Here is an 18,771-nt window from a genome sequence, read left to right as displayed (position 1 = left end):
TCCCTGGTCTAAACCCTGAAACAGAAAGCCCTAAAGAAAAAAACACACAAAAATACTGTACTTCAGTGTATACAAAAAAGGAACATGTGTGCATATACATTGAAAGGTACTTTTAAACCTTTTTTTGAGGGTCCTATCTTTTTGGAAAGCTAATGATAACTGTGGTACTTTGCAGAAAAATACATAAACAGTTTAATTTCATGGAATTTTTAGTCCCCTGGAAACCTGCCTGGGGTTCTTAACCCAGGTTGCATAGTAAACACAAAGGAATACAATTTTGTTCCCATAAATATAACTAAAACTAATCTTCTGAAAAAAAATATTAAACACTTCATACCTTTGCTGGCCTTCTTGTGTGGCTTCTATGGCTCACTGACCCAGCATTTCTTCCCTTCTCATTCTCCATAGCCTGCTAACATTGTCATCAGGAAACAAATGCTGTTAAATTCCTTTGTTTCTTTCTAGAGTCATAGGACCTACCAATACTTTTGTCATGACATCAGAGCACATCACACTTCATTGGAAAGTTGTAAAGCGCCTACCTGGTCATTAGCAGAAGTTTTACAGAGTAGTTTCAAAATCTTTCTTGCCAAATTGCTGCTGCTGCTGCTAAGTCACTTCAGTCATGTCCGACTCTGTGGGACCCTGTAGACGGCAGCCCACTAGGCTCCGCCGTCCCTGGAATTCTTCAGGCAAGAACACTGGATTGGGTTGCCGTTTCCTTCTCCAATGCATGAAAGTGAAAAGTGAAAGTGAAGTTGCTCAGTCGTGTCTGTTCTTCGAGACCCCATGGACTGCAGCCCACCAGGCTCCTCCATCCATGGGATTTTCCAGGCAAGAGTACTGGAGTGGGGTGCCTTTGCCTTCTCCGTGCCAAATTGTTAGGGCTCCGATAAAACCACATGCTTACTGTATTTGTATTAGGGAAAAATGAGATGTAAGTGTTAATTATTTACCTTCAAATGAGTAGAAGTGCAGGTGTTACAGAGAGGCTGCCAGTAGTGTGGGATTATTTCACTCTTTTGTTTGAGGCTACAGAGAAGTACTTCAATTATCTATTCCAGTAAATAGAGCTTTGGATTACCATATACCTTAATTCAGCACTCTGCTGCTCAAAAGGACCTTAGACAAAAGGCTTTTATCTTCTCTTATTCTCAGTTTCCATATTTGTAAAATGGAGATGAAATCATATCTATCTAATTGGAGATAATAAATGTCATATGTGATACCTACTGAATAAATATATCTTTCCTCTAGTAACTAATTGAATGTACTCTTTTATTGATTGTCCTACATTTGTCACGTTTTGCTAGAGATATGTCAGAAATTTGTTAGGTGATACTATAAAAAAGATTTCTCTTTTCAAATGAGTGATAAGCTCATTGTAAAAAAAAAAATACAAACAAAATCTGTTAGAGAAAATCACAGTGGAAAATCTCCTGTAATATGTCTTCTTAAAGAAAACTGTTAAATTCAGGGACTATTCTTCCATATTTTTTTCTAAGTGTATTCTAATCTGTTGTTGTTCAGTCACTAAGTCATGTGACCTCTTGGTGACCCTGTGGATTGCAGCACAGCAGGCTTCCCTGTCCTTTACTCTCTCCCAGAGTTTGCTTAAATTCCTGTCCATTGAGTTGGTGATGCTATCTAACCATCTGATCCTCTGCCACTCTCTTCTCCTGCCTTTAATCTTTCCCAGCAGCAGGGTCTTTTCCAGTGAGTTGGCTCTTCACATCAGGTGGCCAGAGTATTGGAGCTTCCCTCTGTCCATGCGATCCTCCCAGCAAGAACACTGGAACAGGTTGCCATTTCCTCCTCCTGGGGATCTTCCCTACCCAGGGAATCCAACCAGTGTCTCCTGCACTGGCAAGTGGATTCTTTACGCCTGATGCCACCTGGGAAGCCCGTGTAATTTGTTACTAATTTATAAAAACAGTTAGTATCCCACTGTTAGCATCTTGCTTTTTTGGTATGTTTTACTCACTGTATCTTAGGTTTTTATATGTACCTGCTTTATTTTCTTTTTAAAGGTGCTTGGAATTACCCTGATTGTAAGTACCACAAGTTAACCAATTCCTTGTTGATTTTTTTCCCCAGTTTTTCACTAATATAAATAATGGTACCACAGACATTCCTCTATCTATATATCTTTGAGTAGATACTAGTTTTTTTTTCTTGTAATTTGTTTTTTTGAAGGAGTATGTATTTTTTTGTTGTTTTTTTTCCCCCCATTTTTTTTGCCAGTGTTCAAGTAGTATTTAGGAGCATTAAGGAGTTGAAAATATACTCCTCTCCCTTTTAATTTCATTCCTTGATATACCCATTGTTAAGTTTGTGGTGTCCACCCAGCTCTGTGCTCAATCACAGGTACATCAATACAAGCCTTTGGGTGTACACCAAACTTTTATGCTCAAACACAAGTATACAAGCCTCTTATATACTGAGGAGGTGCCTGTTTCTTCCTGTTTCGCTCCCTCTCTGTGTCCCCATTGTTTTCTCCTTAATAAAAAAAATGGGGAGTGTAATATAAATGTGACCCTGAAAATTGGTTTGTAGGTGTAACACGAACATCCCTCCAGGCAGTATGCATAGGTCTAGTTCACTGATTTATTCCATTCCTGGTCATACCTTATTTTCTATAACTTATTTTCTCTGGCTCTGACCTTATATTCCATACCTCTTCCTCTCAGTTGTTCTAGCTTCCTGGGTGTTCTCACACTCCAATCTTGCAGCCATCCCGAGGCCTTGGCTAGTTGTTCTCCAGGAATATTTTTCCCACAGATAGCCAAAGAGCTCACCCTGTCACTTTTCAGTTCCTTGCTTCCGTATCACCTTTTAGTTATCCTATATAAAAAAGTACATTAGCGTGTTATGTGTGGAATTATTGGGTTTTTTTGCACAGACTTTTTACTGACACATCGTGTGTGTGTTTCTGTGTGTGATATAGAAACTGCCCAAATCCTAAGGATACACTTAAATTCTCACAAAGTGAACTCAGCCTTGTAACTGAAGTGCTGGGATTTTGAATTTAGTCTGAAGAATACCTATTCGTTGACTTTCTTTTAAATGGAATGTATAGAATATATTAACTTTTTTTTAATGGTTGAAGGTTGTGGTTATAAACACAGACTGATGATGTGTAATCCAATTCTGATTGTAAAATCAGTACTGAAGAGGAATGCCTTCTCTCCCAACACACATATATGCACTCAAATGATGCTGATTGAGGTTTCCAAAAGTTGACAGTGCTGACTTCAGGGTCTGTCAGGCACCTTATGGACACCATCTCTCTTCTTCTGATTCTTAAACACAAACAAAGACAAAACATGAGTGCATTTGCAACCTTTTCTAACACTCTAGAAGCCTTGGTTTTTGATTTCACATTGTTTGGAAAGGTCAGTATTGATAAACTAGATTATCATCCTTCCCTTGGACAGATACAATAAAACTTATTTTCACATAATTACCAGTTTTCTTAAAACCAGCTGAATGCTTCAGAACATGTATTTCTTCTGTAATCAGCACATTGGGTCTTTATCTTGTGCCCATGAATTCTTTATATATTGTAGGGGGAATGGAGCTGATAATATGCTATGTGAATTACTGAAATATCTATGCCTTGATTTGCATAACTTTGGTTAAAAAGCTGCACAATTTCCCCCTCCCCAGCATAATTAGTTTTTCTTGATATGTACTTAGAACAAACATGCTGATTAGCAAGCACAACAGTAAAGATGTTTTATCTGCCTGTAGTGCAGGAGACGCTGGGGAGACAGGTTTGATCCCCAGGTGGGGAGGATGCCCTGGAGTAGGGCATGGCAACCCACTCCCAGTATTCTTGCAGGGAGAATCCCACGACAGCGGAGCCTGGTCACAGGGTTGGACACAACTGAAGCAACTGAGCATGCACGCATCCTTTTGCATTAAGTACGTGTTAATGTGCACTTGTTTAATTTGGTGAGGTATGTGCCTGTCACTGAATAGGTGTGTGTTTAGAAATGGTACTTCTGCTAGGATCAACTCCATATCCTCCTAGATTATCTGCATTATAAGTGACTGTTGTTTTTAGGTTTTTTTTTTCTTTGCTGTAAAATCTCCAGGAGCAATATGGGGAGAGAGTATTTCTGTTTAGGAGCTGGCTATAAGAATCTCTGTTTTGAAAATGACTGTGTTCTTAGTACAGCTGTTTCGTGCAGACATCAGTATCTGCTAAACAGAGCATCTGGTGGTGTGTGCTAACTCATGTCCTCCTCACACAATAGCCTTTCATGCTTGTGAGATTATACTCATACTCATTACTAAGGATGGATGTGGTTGCTGACTGCACAATCTCTCTACTTAGTTATTTGGTCAAGCAAGTAAATTATTCAAAGCTTTTAGTTCTGTGAAACTTGGTGTATCTGAAGTTAAGAGCCATTCTTCTGTAGCTCATTTCATCGTATGATAATTATTTTTATAACACACTGAAAATTTTGTTTTGTTCTCACCATTATTAAGTACAGTATTCTGTAAAATTCAGGAAGATGATGTCTGGCCTATTTTAAAGTTTGGGAAGGTTATTAGTTCTCAATATTTAACTTTGGATTTTAATCAGGACTAGAATTGCAGACCGGAGAAGGCAGTGGCACCCCACTCCAGTACCCTTGCCTGGAAAATCCCATGGACGGAGGAGCCTGGTAGGCTGCAGTCCATGGGGTCGGGAAGAGTTGGACACGACTAAGCGACTTCACTTTCACTTTTCACTTTTATGCATTGGAGAAGGAAATGGCAACCCACTCCAGTGTTCTTGCCTGGAGAATCCCAGGGAATGGGTAGCACAGAATCAGACACGACTGAAGTGACTTAGCAGTAGCAGAATTGCAGACTCTTAACATGGGAAGAATTTAAGTAAATGTTTTTAGTGAAATATGATAGCTTTTGTTTACTCATTCTAGAATGGTAGATAGCACAGATTTAGTTCAAGTATTTTGAAATTCGTGAAGTATAAGGAGACAAATCATGGCAATCTTAGTCTGTAGTAAAGCCCATGAATATAGTTTATCTAAATGAAAGGCCATTTTAGGGGTCAGTTGCTTACCTTTACTTTAAGCTTCATGAAAGCTTAGAGTTTCAATGTAATTGGTCATAGGCCATGGTAAGAGACCTTCACATTGTAGATTGTGATAAACATAAAAAGATAGATTTATTAGACGTGGTCAAGAGAATTGCTTTGGTTTCCTGAGCAACTCATCTTGTTTATCTCTCTCATGCATAGGATATCAGTTAACACTGACTCACCTTTGAGTCACCAGCTGTTGAGTTCTTTAGTGAGGGACTTGCAGCCTCTGTTAGCACTCTTGTCAGCCTATATATAAAACCACTTCAGAAACTTTTGTAACATCTTAGACCTTGATTAGTGTATGCAGAATTAGGAGTTTGGATAAAAGTGACCTTGCATATTAGGTAGAGGGTATATGGATGAATGAGCAGGAGGGAAAGTTTTTTGGTAACATTATTTGTTATCCTTGTTTTTATTAGTTTCATTACCACTTAGAAGTACTTTTTTCTCCCCAGGAGTACAGAAATTAAAATCATTTTCCCAAGTATGAACTTTATCCACCTAATGTGCCCCAAGGAATTCCATAAATAGAACAGTTCTGTGTGGGTTTCCTTAAGAAACCTATGAAGTGTCTTAATATATTCAGTTAATATAAGTCTTTGTTTAAAAAGCTTAATGACACAGAAATATAAAGGTGATACCTAAGGTAGGGAAGCATACTGGCTATTATTAACTTGTTTCTTTGCACTTGCAAATTTATATCCACACAAAGGACACAGTTTTTAAAAGGCCAACTAGTAGAGTGACTGAAATCATGGTCATGTGAAATCTGAAGTCCAAGAAAGACAAACAGCTACAATCTTGAACATCATCCATGGTGAATACTAAGACCTGAGATGGTTCCTTGTGGAAGGGAAGAAGTTTGCTGTCTGAAACGTCTCTAGGAGACCAGCCTTCAAATAAATAAATAGAAAGTTTGACAGGAAATGTTTCTAGAGCATCTCCCTATGCCAAATGCTTTATGTGAACTTTCTCATCTAATCCTTAGAGTAACCCTGTAAGACAGGTTCTAATTATTACCGTATGTTTACAGATGGAGAGACTGAGGCTCACAAAGTTGAAATAGCTTGCCCAGGTCTCAAAGCTAATAAGTGTTGGACCTGAAATTCAAAACTAAGTCTTAAATAAAATCTGTTTCTTACCACTGCTTTAAACTACCATGTAAAAAAGGAACTGAGACGTGAAGGATGCTAAGTGCTTTACATTATTTCTTGTAATCTTTATAACAGCACTGTGAGATCATTGTTATTATTGTCCTCCTTCTGGTATGAGGAAACTGAGGCTTAAAGGCAAGAGTTGACTCAGGGCCACGCTGCTGCAAAGTGGCAGTACAGGATCCCAAGCCCAGCTGTCTGGCTCCAGAGTCTGCTCTTAACCACTCTTCTGTACCACCTGCCATAGATGTTTCCTCTCTTCAGGCAACTCCCTGTGTAGCTGGGAGGAGTGGGAGGTGTGGGAGAACCACAGAGAGACAGACGTGTAATGTGATTAGTGAGAAGCTGTGACCAGATGGTGGGGGTGGGGAGGGGGCGGCTGGTTAGAGAGTAGGTGACTTTGAAGGAGAACTTGAATAGTGTAAATTAGGAACTTACCATCTGGGGCTAGTTACACGATCAGAGTGATTAGCAGGCAGACAAGTCTCTCAGGAGAAATAATATGGCTGTGCTAACCTTGCTGAGTGGAGGAGCTTGGTGTGTGAAGTGTCTTTTTAGTGTAGTATTAGTTGAATTGTCTACATAAAATAGAAGGTTTGAAATTGAGGTCCATAGTTTACCAAAATAGAAAGTAAGGAGTGCTTCGAACTACTTGTGCCTTGTTTTCTTTCTCGCTACATACGGTTCTGCATGTGTACTGTACTTTGTGTAATAATGGGCACCATACAAGTTATGACTAATAGAGGTTTGTGATGATATTTAAATGCACCAGGAGAACTCTTTCTTTAAATGACTACTGAGGTACCTCCGAAGAACAATGAATGGAGACACATTTTGAAATGATCACCACTGATTTATCTAGTTTATATATTTGGTCTAGGAGATTTGGGAGCACATTTATGTTTGCTAGTTCCTAGTGTTAGAGAGTCAAGACTGTCAGACTAAAAGGCAAAAACCACACAGAACTCCCAGTTGCCTGCTCATATCTGCTTGTTCCACTCTTCATTAGGCAGGATGTAGTGCTGTTTATGTTCCTGAGCCTGAGATAAGACTCGTCTCTGAGTGCCTGTCTGTGATTGGTCTCTCCATCCTTGAACACAGTAAACCTTTGTTGAAGGGATAAGATGACATTTAAGCTGATTGTTGAAGGATGGTGTGGCTTTAGACCTAGGGAGATGGGATGGAAGTTTAGTGTGGGTAGAAGAAATAGCAAAGGAACAGAATCAGGACACTGTGTACTATCTCTAGGGACATTAAGGAAGCCAGTTTGATGAGACTCAAGTGCAGAGAAGGGAGAAAACTAGCGTTTGTGTACCTGTTACCTGCTGAGAACTACGAGGTGCTTCACATGTGTGAACTCTCTAATTAATAGTCCTGGGAGGTAGCTTTTTATTTAGAGAAAATAAAAGACAGAGGCTCTTGTTTTTGGTTCAGAAAATGGTCTTTTTTAAGAAGAGGAAACATAATTTTAGAAGTCACAAATTCTGACTAACCATTGATAACCTGAACCAAGCTAGTGGGGAACACAGAATATTAGAATATTAGCAGTAGGAAATTGGGGGAACGGAGGTGGAACTGGTTGGTTGTGAGGAGGAGGTACAAGTTACCTTCAGATTTTTAAGAGTTCATGAAATCAATGATGCCAAGAAGAGAAAATAGGAGAGGAGGAGCAAGTTTGAAGGAAAGGTGTTCCATTTACTTTTAAGCATAAATACATGGAATTCATAGATGCAGTGAGAGCAAATGATGTTGCTAAGGAAAGTACAGAAGAGAAAGGAAAGAAAGAATCCAAGTTGTTTTAGTTTACAGAACAAACTTCTAATTCTCCATTATGGGAAATTTCAAGCTTACTCAAAAGTTAAGAGAATAGTTTGATAAACCCCATTAGCTGTATCCAGATGGTCATTAACTTGTAGGCACTTTTGATCTTCTGTATTTTCCCATGCTCCCCCCCTTTGATTATTTTGAAACAAATATCTAGGAACTGGGACCATAATCTGTGTTTGTATGACTCTAAATCATGTTAACACAACACCTTCCCTCCTTGACAAGGCCTCTTTCAACCTCTACATGAATATTTTGAGAAATAGAAGGCAAGCAATGCCTCGAGACAGTTGTGCCTTTTTTATTATTATTATTATCTCCTAATTGGTAGAAAGTTTTCCCTTTTATTGAGTTGAAAACTCTAGCTGATTTATTATTATGGCAAGGATACAAGAACCATGGTAAAGTCCAAAGTAGATTTAGGCCTGAGCATATTTTTATATTGGGTTTAGTAAAGCCTTTTCTCTAAAGATCACAGTGTTTGCAAACAGTTTTACTGCTGCCATGTGATGGAGATGTCACCAGCTGGCATTCAGGGTGCTTATAGAACAGTCTTGAAACATCTTAGAGCAAAACATATTTTAGATGTTAAAAAAGATTCTCTCGGATCCACATATGAGAAGAAGGCTTGGCGTTTCTTGTAAGTGTAAAATTTTAAATATGTATTTTTAAAATGTTATCAAAGTAACATATTTTTAAATTAAACATGGTTTTTCTTTTAAACTTTTACTGTAGTATAACTCACTGATTAAAAAGCACACTAACTGTAAAAGTTCAGTTCAGTGAATTTTTGCAAAATGAACAAAACAGCATTCAAAACAAGAAATAGAATATTACCAGCAATCAGGAAGTCCCTCATATGCTACCTTCCCTGCTCTGCTTAGCGGTAACTGCTGTCCTGCTATTTACCACCATTGCTTTTTGTGGGGGCGGGGGCGTGCCTATTTTTTAACTTGTATAAATTGAGCCATAGTGTTTACACTCATTGTTTTTCTGGGTTCTTTGACTCAACAGTACGTTTGTGAGATTGTTTCCACGTTATTGTGTATATAGTTTGTTCATTATATTTGCTGTGGTGTCTTCACATGTACCTCGATTTATCCTTCTACTGTTGATGGATAGTTGGATATTGCTGTTATAAGTATTCTTATACATGTTTTTGGTTAACATTTATGCACCTTTCTATTGGATATCTAGGATTGCTGAGTCATAGGTTAAGCATCTATTCTGGTGTAGTAGATACGCCACACAGTTTTACAGTAGTTATAATAGCATACTAGCAGTTTCACATCCTTTTCAACATTTGATATTGTCTGTCTTTTCATTTGGAGAACGTGCCTGCCAGTGTAGGAGACTTAAAGACACGGGTTTGATCCCTGGGTCGGGAAAATCCCCCGGAGTAGGGCCTGGCAACCCACTCCAGTATTCTTGCCTGGATAATTCCATGGACAGAGGAGCCTGGTGGGTTACAGTCCATATCGTTGCAAAGAGTTGGACACGACTAAAGCGACTTAGCATGCATGGGCACATGTCTTTTCATTTGAGTTAATGTACATAATTTTAAATAATGTACATAATTTTTAAATCAAACATAATAGGACTGATAATTAAAATCAGTGATTACTTCCCTAAACCCTCTGCTTTCCTCCTGTAAATCACAGTCTTCAGAAGCAACCATTTATATGTACTATTTCTGTTTTTAGCAACTTTTAATTTAAGAGGCAATGATAAATAGCATAGATTTTGAAGCCAGACTGCTTAGATTCTCTTCTTGGCTTTACCACTTACTGACTGTGTAACCTTGAGCAAGTTTTTTAACCTCTCTGTGTCTCAGTTTCTTCATCTACAAAATGGGGATTAATTATAGTATCTATCTTACAAAATTGTGAGAATTAATAAATGACTTAGGTAGTAAGTACTCAGTAAAGTTTAGGTGTACTAATTAATTATGACATTACCTATATTGTTCAACCAAGTCATACAGTCAGTTGTCTTGCTTCAACATCTTTTTCTATTGATTGACTTCCTTCTAAGATACATGAAGATTTAGCTAAATAATACCTTCTCACCTTCCTTTCAGAGAAGGAAATGGCAACCCACTCCAGTATTCTTGCTTGGAGAATCCTGTGGACAGAGGAGCCTGGTGGGCTGCTCTCCATAGGGTCGCACAGAGTCAAACACAACTGAAGCGGCTTATCATGCATGCATGCATTGGAGAAGGAAATGGCAACCCACTCCAGTGTTCTTGCCTGGAGAATCCCAGGGACGGGGGAGCCTGGTGGGCTGCCGTCTATGGGGTCGCACAGAGGCGGACATGACTGAAGCAACTTAGCAGCAGCAGCAGCAGCATATTCATTTCTGTCTTTTCACAATCCAATTATGTCACTATTTTCAGTTCATTCACTGAGCTGCATCCTTGTTTATATATAGTAACAACTATGTTTTATTTGGACTGAAATCTTCCTTGATTGATATATATACCTTATTGTTAGGTCTGTACAATTTTTTTTTTTAATTGCAGAACTGCCAGATATGCTGGTTTATGCTTCCTTTTCTACATTAAAATTTCAAAATCTTTGAGCCATTCAAATCAGTATGTTCCTAGAGTCAAGTTTGAATTCTTTTTTATCCTCTTACCAAATTGCCTTAACCAAATCTTCAAGATTTAATTGAAAAATGAACCTCTTCCATATTTCTTCTTCCATTCCCTATATTCTGGAGATCCCCTTCTTAGAGTTTTCATCACCTTCCCCAAACTGGACTTTTCCCTTGGTTTGCCACAGTCCTGTCATCTGGGTTTAGGATATCATTGCCTTCTTGACTTGGATCCCCTGTTTCTTGGATTACTTTCTTCTTTCTTGCTTTAGACCTTCCATTTTGTTGGCATGTATTACATGTAACTTTTTAATAAAGGATGCAGTCTCCAGCATGTTCTCTGTGAACCTATTGTGTGAAATGGGAAAATAATCTGCAGCTGTGCCTCACCCTGTTGTTGCTGAGTGAGAATCAAGCACAGTAGTACATTTGAAACCATGCCCATCCTTGTCAGATAACTGCAGACCAGGTTTAGAGCATGTGTTCCAGCAGAAATCAGGGTGATCATCAAGTCAGCCTCAGGAACTGTACACCAGGCTCTGGAGTTATGTTTGAGTTCTTTTATGGATGGATTGTGTCCCCAAAATGTTAAAGCCCTAACCTTCAATGTAACTATTTGAGATAATAGGGCCTTTAAGGAGGTAATTAACATTAAAGAGTTCATAAGGATGGAGTTCTCATCCTAGTAGGACTGGTTCTTTACAAGAACAGGAAGAGATGCCAGAAGTGTGTGTGCAGAGAGAAAAGGCCATGAGAAGATACAGCAAGAAGGTGGCTGTCTATAAGCCAGGAGAGAGGTTTTACCAGAAACCAGCCCCCCTGGCATCTTGATCTTTGACTTCCACTGTGAGAAAACAAGCTTCTGTTTTTTATGCCACCCAGTCTGTGGTATTCTGTCGTGGCAGCGCTAGGAAAGTAATATAGGTTCCAGTTTGGGCTCCCGTGTGTAGTGTTTGTGAGACATCTAGGACTGTTTCCTTCTGTACAGTGCGCTATTTCCTGGTTTGGGGTTAAGCGAGCAAACAAGCGCTTTATACAGCCAGTACCTGGGACTGGACACAGCCATTCAGTGACTCTTGCATAAGCCTCAAAACAACCCGTAAGTTACTTTATTTTAGTTAGGAAAGATAGATTTATTACTTTGTCAGGCGAAGGGGGACACACTGGGCTTCTGCCTCGAAAAGCTGTGTGTCTCCTGTAAGTTATTTTAATGAAAAGTGTCACTTATGGTTTTGTTTCTTTAATCAGATAATTCTAATCAAATATTTACATATCAAAACAATGACAAGAGCAATTATCTCTGGGTAACTGGGTTAGATTATTTTAAAGTAGCTTTATTGAGATATAATTCATACTCCAAATTCAGCTATTTAAATCTATAATTCAGTGGTTTTTAGTATATTCACAGATATGGACCACTGTCACTACTGTCATTTTAGACCATTTTTTATCACCTCAAAAACAAAACCCCATACCCTCAACCATCATCCTCCTTACCCATCTACCACCTTAAACCCTAAGCAACCACTAATTACTTTCTGTCTCTGTAGATGTCTTTATTCTGGATTTTCATATGAATGAAATCATGTAATTTGGGGCTTTGGGGCTTAACTAGCTACCTCTATTTGAATGTTTTTTTCTGCTCTTCTCTCTCTCTCCCCTCCCCTCCCAGTATGGCACTCCCGGTATGTTTATGTTGGTGTACTTAATGGTATCATTTCTCTAAGGCTCAGTTTGTTTTTTCATCCCCCCTCATCCTTTGCCTTGGCAACCTCTATTGCTCTGTCTTCGAGTTCACTACTGTTTTTTCTTCTACAAGTTCATAGCTACTGTTCAGAGCCCTTTTGTTGAACTTCAGAATTTCTCTGTACTTTAAATTATATTGTACTTTTCAAGTCCAGAATTCACACTTTTTAAAAATATATATATATTTAAATATATATCAATGTATCCATTGATATTAAAGATTTCATGTGACATTGTCATAATACCTCCTTTTACTTCTTTAATCATGCTTTAAACATTTTTTGTGCAAACATATTTTTAAGAGCTATTTTAAAGTCTTCTTCTGTTAAGTCCAGCACTTGGTCATTTTAACTGGCAGTTTGTAGTTTGTGTTGCCTGCTTTCTTTCTGCTTTACAGATCGTGCTTTCCTGTTGCTTTATATGCCTCATATTTTTTTGTTGGAAACCAAATACTTTAGATAATGTAGTAACTGGACACTGGTCCCCATCTCCCAGAGTTTAGTGTTTGTTTGTTTAGTGATTGTTTTATTGATTTGCCTGTATAATTTTAGTGAAGTGTTAAGCCTCTGACATGTCTTTTGTTTTCAACAGTGCCCTGGAATGTTCCCTGACTCTAGCTGTTGGATGTTAGATGGAAGTGGGATGAGGGGGGTGGCAGAAGCCTGAGGTCCTCTTGGGTTGCCTCTCTTGGCAGAGAACCACTGTGTCATGAACCAGGGCAAGGACAATCAAGATGGCAGAATCCTTAGTGTGCTATGCCCAAGACAGAGTCTGCGTTTCTCAAGTGGGGACAGGGTCGATGAAAGGAGCTCCCAATTTCTTGAGCATCCTTGCCCTGAATTTAACCTCATCATATGTAGTCGAGGGCCAGATGAGAAACACTGATGACCTATTCTTCCTTCTGACAGGGAACTGGAGTTGGGGCCGTGGTGATGGCAAGGCAGCCTGTGTTCTTGGCTTCAGCAGTCCAGAGTGAACTCTCTCTTGCTGAGCCTGTTGATGGGAGCAGTCTTGATGTCAGCACCATAGACTGTCACCTTTTTTACCACATTTCTATAGGTTTTCCTGAATAGAAGTTTCTTTACTTGCTGTTCGCCCTTGGAACCATTTCCAGAGGGCTTAATATCTGTTTTAATAATTTCCCCAGTTTTACTGGAAATTTAATAATTTCCCCAGTAGGTCAATGGAGTGTATCATGCTGTTGTTATGAAAGTCCATCTTCCCAGATTGGTTTTTAAAGTTTTCTACAAGAGGAAATACAGATAGCTTGTCAAAGGTTTGTCTTCTGGGAACTTGAGTGAGAAAACTGACAGTTTTAAATTGATAGGTTAGCAAGAGATAAAGGCTAATGAAACGATTTTGTGGTAGGGTGCGAAGACAAAGTTCAGTTCAGTCTCTCAGTCTTGGCCGACTCTTTGCGACCCAATGGACTGCAGCATGCTAGGCTTCCCTGTCCATCACCAACTCCCGGAGCTTACTCAAACTCCTGTCCATCAAGTCGGTGATGCCATCCAACCATCTCATCCTCTGTGGTTCCCTTATCTTCCTGCCTTCAATCTTTCACAGCATCAGGATCTTTTCTAGTGAGTCAGTTCTTCACATCAGGTGGCCAGAGTATTGGAGTTTAAGCTTCAATATCAGTCCTTCCAGTGAATATTCAGGACTGATTTCCTTTAGGATGGACTGGTTGGATCCTCCTGGCTGTCCAAGGGACTCTCAAGAGTCTTCTCCAACACCACAGTTCAAAAGCATCAATTCTTCGGCGCTCAGCTTCCTTTATAGTCCAGCTCTTACATCTGTACACGACTACTGAAAGAACCATAGCTTTGACTAGATGGACCTTGGTTGGTAAAGTAACATTTCTGCTTTTTAATATGCTGTCTAGGTTGGTCATAACTTTTCTTCCAAGGAGCAAGCGTCTTAATTTCATGGCTGCAGTCACCATCTGCAGTGATTTTGGAGCCCCCAAAAATAAAGTCAGCCACTGTTTCCACTGTTTCCCCGTCTGTTTGCCATCAGGTGATGGGACCAGATGCCATGATCTTAGTTTTCTGAATGTGGAGTTTTAAGCCAACATTTTTACTCTCCTCTTTCACTTTCATCAAGAGGCTCTTTAGTTCTTCTTAACTTTCTGCCATCAGGGTGGTGTCATCTGCATATCTGAGGTTATTGATATTTCTCCTGGCACTCTTGATTCCAGCTTATGCTTCATCCAGTCCAACATTTCTCATGATGTTCTCTGCATTTAAGTTAAATAAGCAGGGTGACAATATACAGCCTTCACATACTCCTTTCCCGATTTGGAACCAGTCTGTTGTTCCATGTCCAGTTCTAACTGTTGCTTCTTGACCTGCATCCAGATTTCTCAGGAGGCAGATCAGATGGTCTGGTATTCCCATCTCTTTAATAATTTTCCACAGTTTCTTGTGATCCACACAGTCGAAGGCTTTGGCATAGTCAATAAAACAGAGGTAGATGTTTTTCTGGAACTCTCTCGCTTTTTCCATGATCCAGTGGATGCTGGCAATTTGATCTCGGGTTCCTCTGCTTTTTCTAAATCCAGCTTGAACATCTGGAAGTTCACGTACTGTTGAAGTCTGGCTTGGAGAATTTTGAGCATTACTTTGCTAGCGGGTGAGATGAGTGCAGTTGTGCAGTAGTTTGAGCATTCTTTGGCATTGCCTTTCTTTGGAATTGGAATGAAAACTGACCTTTTCCAGTCCTTTGGCCACTGCTGAATTTTCCAAATTTGCTGGCGTATTGAGTGCAACACTTTCATAGCATCATCTTTTAGCATTTGAAATAGCTCAACTGGAATTCCATCACCTCCACTAGCTTTGTTCATAGTGATGCTTTCTAAGGCCCACTTGACTTCTCATCCCAGGATATCTGGCTCTAGGTGTGATCACACCATTGTGATTATCTGGATCATGAAGATCTTTTTTTATAGTTCTTCCGTGTACTGTTGCCACCTCTTCTTAATATCTTCTGCTTCTGTTAGGTGCATACCATTTCTGTTCTTTATTGTGCCTATCTTTGCATGAAATGTTCCCTTGGGAAGACAAAAGAAAGGCATAGAAGTAGCCTGCTTCATTGTTTGGATTTGTTTATGGGTTTGAGCTACTAAAGACTTGGACTAAAAGTTTTGAAAACCAGGTGTTCTTTGTGAGAGTGTGGATTCTGTTTATTAACTTGCTGAACAAGTAGCTTTTTGTTTTGTTTTCTTGAAGTATAGTTTAACTTGCAATGTTGTGTTAATTACTGCTATACCGCAAAGTGACTCAGTTATACACATATTTATTAATACATTCCTTTCCATACTCTTTTCCATTATGGTTTATCACAGAATATTGAATATAGTTCCCTGTGCTATACTGTAGGACCTTGTTGTTTATCCATCTATATATTAAAACTTACATGTGTTAACCCCAACCTCCAACTTTATCCCTCCCCCTGACTCCTCCCCTTAGCAACCACCAATCTGTTCTCAGTGTCCGTGATTCTGTTCATCTTTCATAGATAGGTTTATTTGTGTCATAATTTAGATTCCACAGGGACTTGCCGGGTGGTTCAGTGGTTAAGACTTTGTACTCCAATGCAGGGGTCACTGGTTCAAGCCCTGGTTGGGAAACTAAGATCCCCATGCCACATGGCTTGGCCCTAAAAAAAGAAATAGATTCCACATATAAGTTATATTTATATGGTATCTGTCTTTCTCTTTCTGACTTACTTCACTTAGTACAATAACCTCTACTTGCATCTGTTGACGTGTACTGCTGCAAATGGCATTATTTTGTTCTTTTATGGCTGAATAATATTTCATTGTATGTGTGTAGCACATCTTCTTTATTCATTCATTTGTCTATGGACATTTAGAGGTTGTTTCCATGTCTTGGCTGTTGTGAATAGTGCTACTGTGAACATAGGGGTGTATGTATTTTTTTGAATTATAGTTTTGTCTGGATATATGCCCAGGAGTATGATTGCTGGATCATATGGTAATTCTGTTTTTAGTTTTCTGAGGAACCTCTCTGCTGTTTTCTAGAGTGACTATGACTTCACCAACTTACATTACCACCAGCCAGGGAGCAGGGTTCCCTTTTCTCCATACCCTCCCCAACATCTGTTGTTTGTAAACTCTTTAATAATGGCCATTCTGACCAGTTTGAGGTAGTACCTCATTGTAATAGTTTTGATTTGCATTTCTCTGATAATTAATGATGTTGAGCATCTTTTCATGTGCTTATTGGCCATCTGTATTTCTTCTTTGGAGAAATGTCTTTTTAGATCTTCTGCCCATTTTTGGTATATTTCAGAAATTAAGCCCATGTCAGTTGCATTATTTGCAAATATTTTCTCCCATTCTGTAGGTCATCTTTTTGTTTTGTTTATTTATTTGCTGTACAAAAGCTTGTAAGTTTGATTAGGTTCTATTTGTTTATATTTATTTCTATTGCCTTGGGAGGTTGACCTATGAAAATTCTGGTATGATTTGTGTCAGAGAATGTTTTGCCTATGTTCTCTTCTAGGAGTTTTATGGTGTCATGTCTTAAAGTCTTTAAGCCGTTTTGATTCTGTTTTTGTGTATGATGAGAGGGTGTTGAACAAGTAGCTTTATCTCACTGTTTAGTGTGCTGTTTTTAAATGAAATACATTTTTAAATTTTAGGTTTTTTTTGTTTTTTTTTTGCAGAAATCATTTCAGCAACACCCCTAGTAGTATTAATAAACCCAAATTAGATTTTAGTGCTTGTAACATTGAAGTCACACACCTGTGAGAAATTTTTTAATTGAATTTTAGCTTTATATTTGACAAGAGAAGTTAATGCATGGAGCAGCTGTGATTTAGCACCTGGATTATTCAAAGTTGCTAGAGTATGTAGTGCTTTTTGTGATTTTTTTGTTTTTAATAGAGTGACAGTAACATGTTCTTCAGGAGTCATAAGGCTTATTAAAAAACACTCAGCTACAACATCCTCTGTCATTTCTATGATAGATGTAGTTTCTAGCTTTTTTTTCTCTCAGAAATTTGGCGCCAGTCTGTCTGAATCAAATAAATTCAATGGAAACTTAACAAACAAAAGGGGCCTTTCTGTTTTCCTTCTATTTCAGAAGCAGAAGAAAAGCACTGAGCATTATCTGTGTACCTACTTGCCTTTCCCTAAGAAGTTTTTTTCTTTAATCCTGTTCATCGGGCAACCGTAAAATTGTATTTCTCTTCCTCTAACAATCTTTTTCAGTATAAACTATTGAGGGCCATTCGTATTTTCTTAATGTTTGTTTCATATTTAATGTTGGATTTTTATAAACCAGATCGATACATGCTTCAGTCCTGATGGTATGTGTGAGGGGTTAGATAATTAGATGTGAGACCAGATCACATCTGAGATTTCAAGGCATAAGTGCCCAGCAATTTAAATAACTATGAGATAAAGAAGAATGAAAGCAGTGTGTGTGATCCACCATGATAAAGGACCTAAAGCTGGTTATTTTGGGTTTAAGTAGGCTTTGAGGAATAGGGGAGACCTTCCCTTAGTACAGAAGGCTTGAAAGCAGGAATACACATGGCATCTTCTGGGTTCATGAGGTGATGACTCTTCTAGATTGGAAAGTTTCTATTAAGGAAAAATGCTATTGGACAGATTGGTTTTGGTAGACCTTGAATATGAAACCAAGAACTTTTGACTTTCTTTTGTATTGTATGGTTAGTGAGAAGGCATAAAGCTTTTGAGCAGATAAATGTCATATCTAGTGACAGCAAATAGGGTTAATTGAAAACTATGGACCCTCAAATCCAATTTTCTTTTATTTTCTTTGTCCTTTGCTTAAATAGAGGAGTACGAATTATGTTTCAAATTAAAGTTTTTTAAAGCCTGCAGATTATAACTCACCACAAGCATCTCCATAAAAACCAAGAGTATTAACAATGAACATGTAAAGACCTGAATAATTCATAGGTAATGGAAGTTTTATGTAGTCTGGGCCTTGATGAGGTTAAAATAGCTTGAATTCTGGTTATGCCACTCACTGTGTAATGTTGAACAAATTCTTTATCCTTTCTAACCCTCACTTCATCTGGAAAGGGAAGCTAGTAATATTGCCCACTCAGGATTGTAAGCATGAATAAGATACAAAGCATGTAAAGCTCTTAGCACACTGCCTGGCAAATAGTAAACATCTCTGATAAATACCTTTGCTGCTGTTAATTGTTGTTGTGTTAATATTTATCATTATCTGGAGAATCCCAGGGATGGGGGAGCCTGGTGGGCTGCCGTCTGTGGGGTCGCACAGAGTCGGACACGACTGAAGTGACTTAGCAGCAGCAGCAGTACTGATCACTATCCAGTTATCTTGT

At 38.7% G+C, this 18,771-nt stretch overlaps 1 protein-coding gene across 1 annotated transcript in view; it reads left to right on the top strand.

Annotated features, from left to right (window-relative positions):
• The window catches only part of PDZD8 (PDZ domain containing 8), a 76,918-nt gene that overhangs the window by 7,766 nt on the left and 50,381 nt on the right, over nt 1-18,771 (top strand). The gene's annotated exons all lie outside the window — the stretch shown is intronic.

Source organism: Odocoileus virginianus, chromosome 7 (genome assembly GCF_023699985.2).
Source record: "Odocoileus virginianus isolate 20LAN1187 ecotype Illinois chromosome 7, Ovbor_1.2, whole genome shotgun sequence".
NCBI classification, from domain to species: domain Eukaryota; kingdom Metazoa; phylum Chordata; class Mammalia; order Artiodactyla; family Cervidae; genus Odocoileus; species Odocoileus virginianus.
The sequence above is the reverse complement of the archived record's forward strand: the minus strand, read 5'-3'. Positions and strand labels throughout refer to the sequence as shown.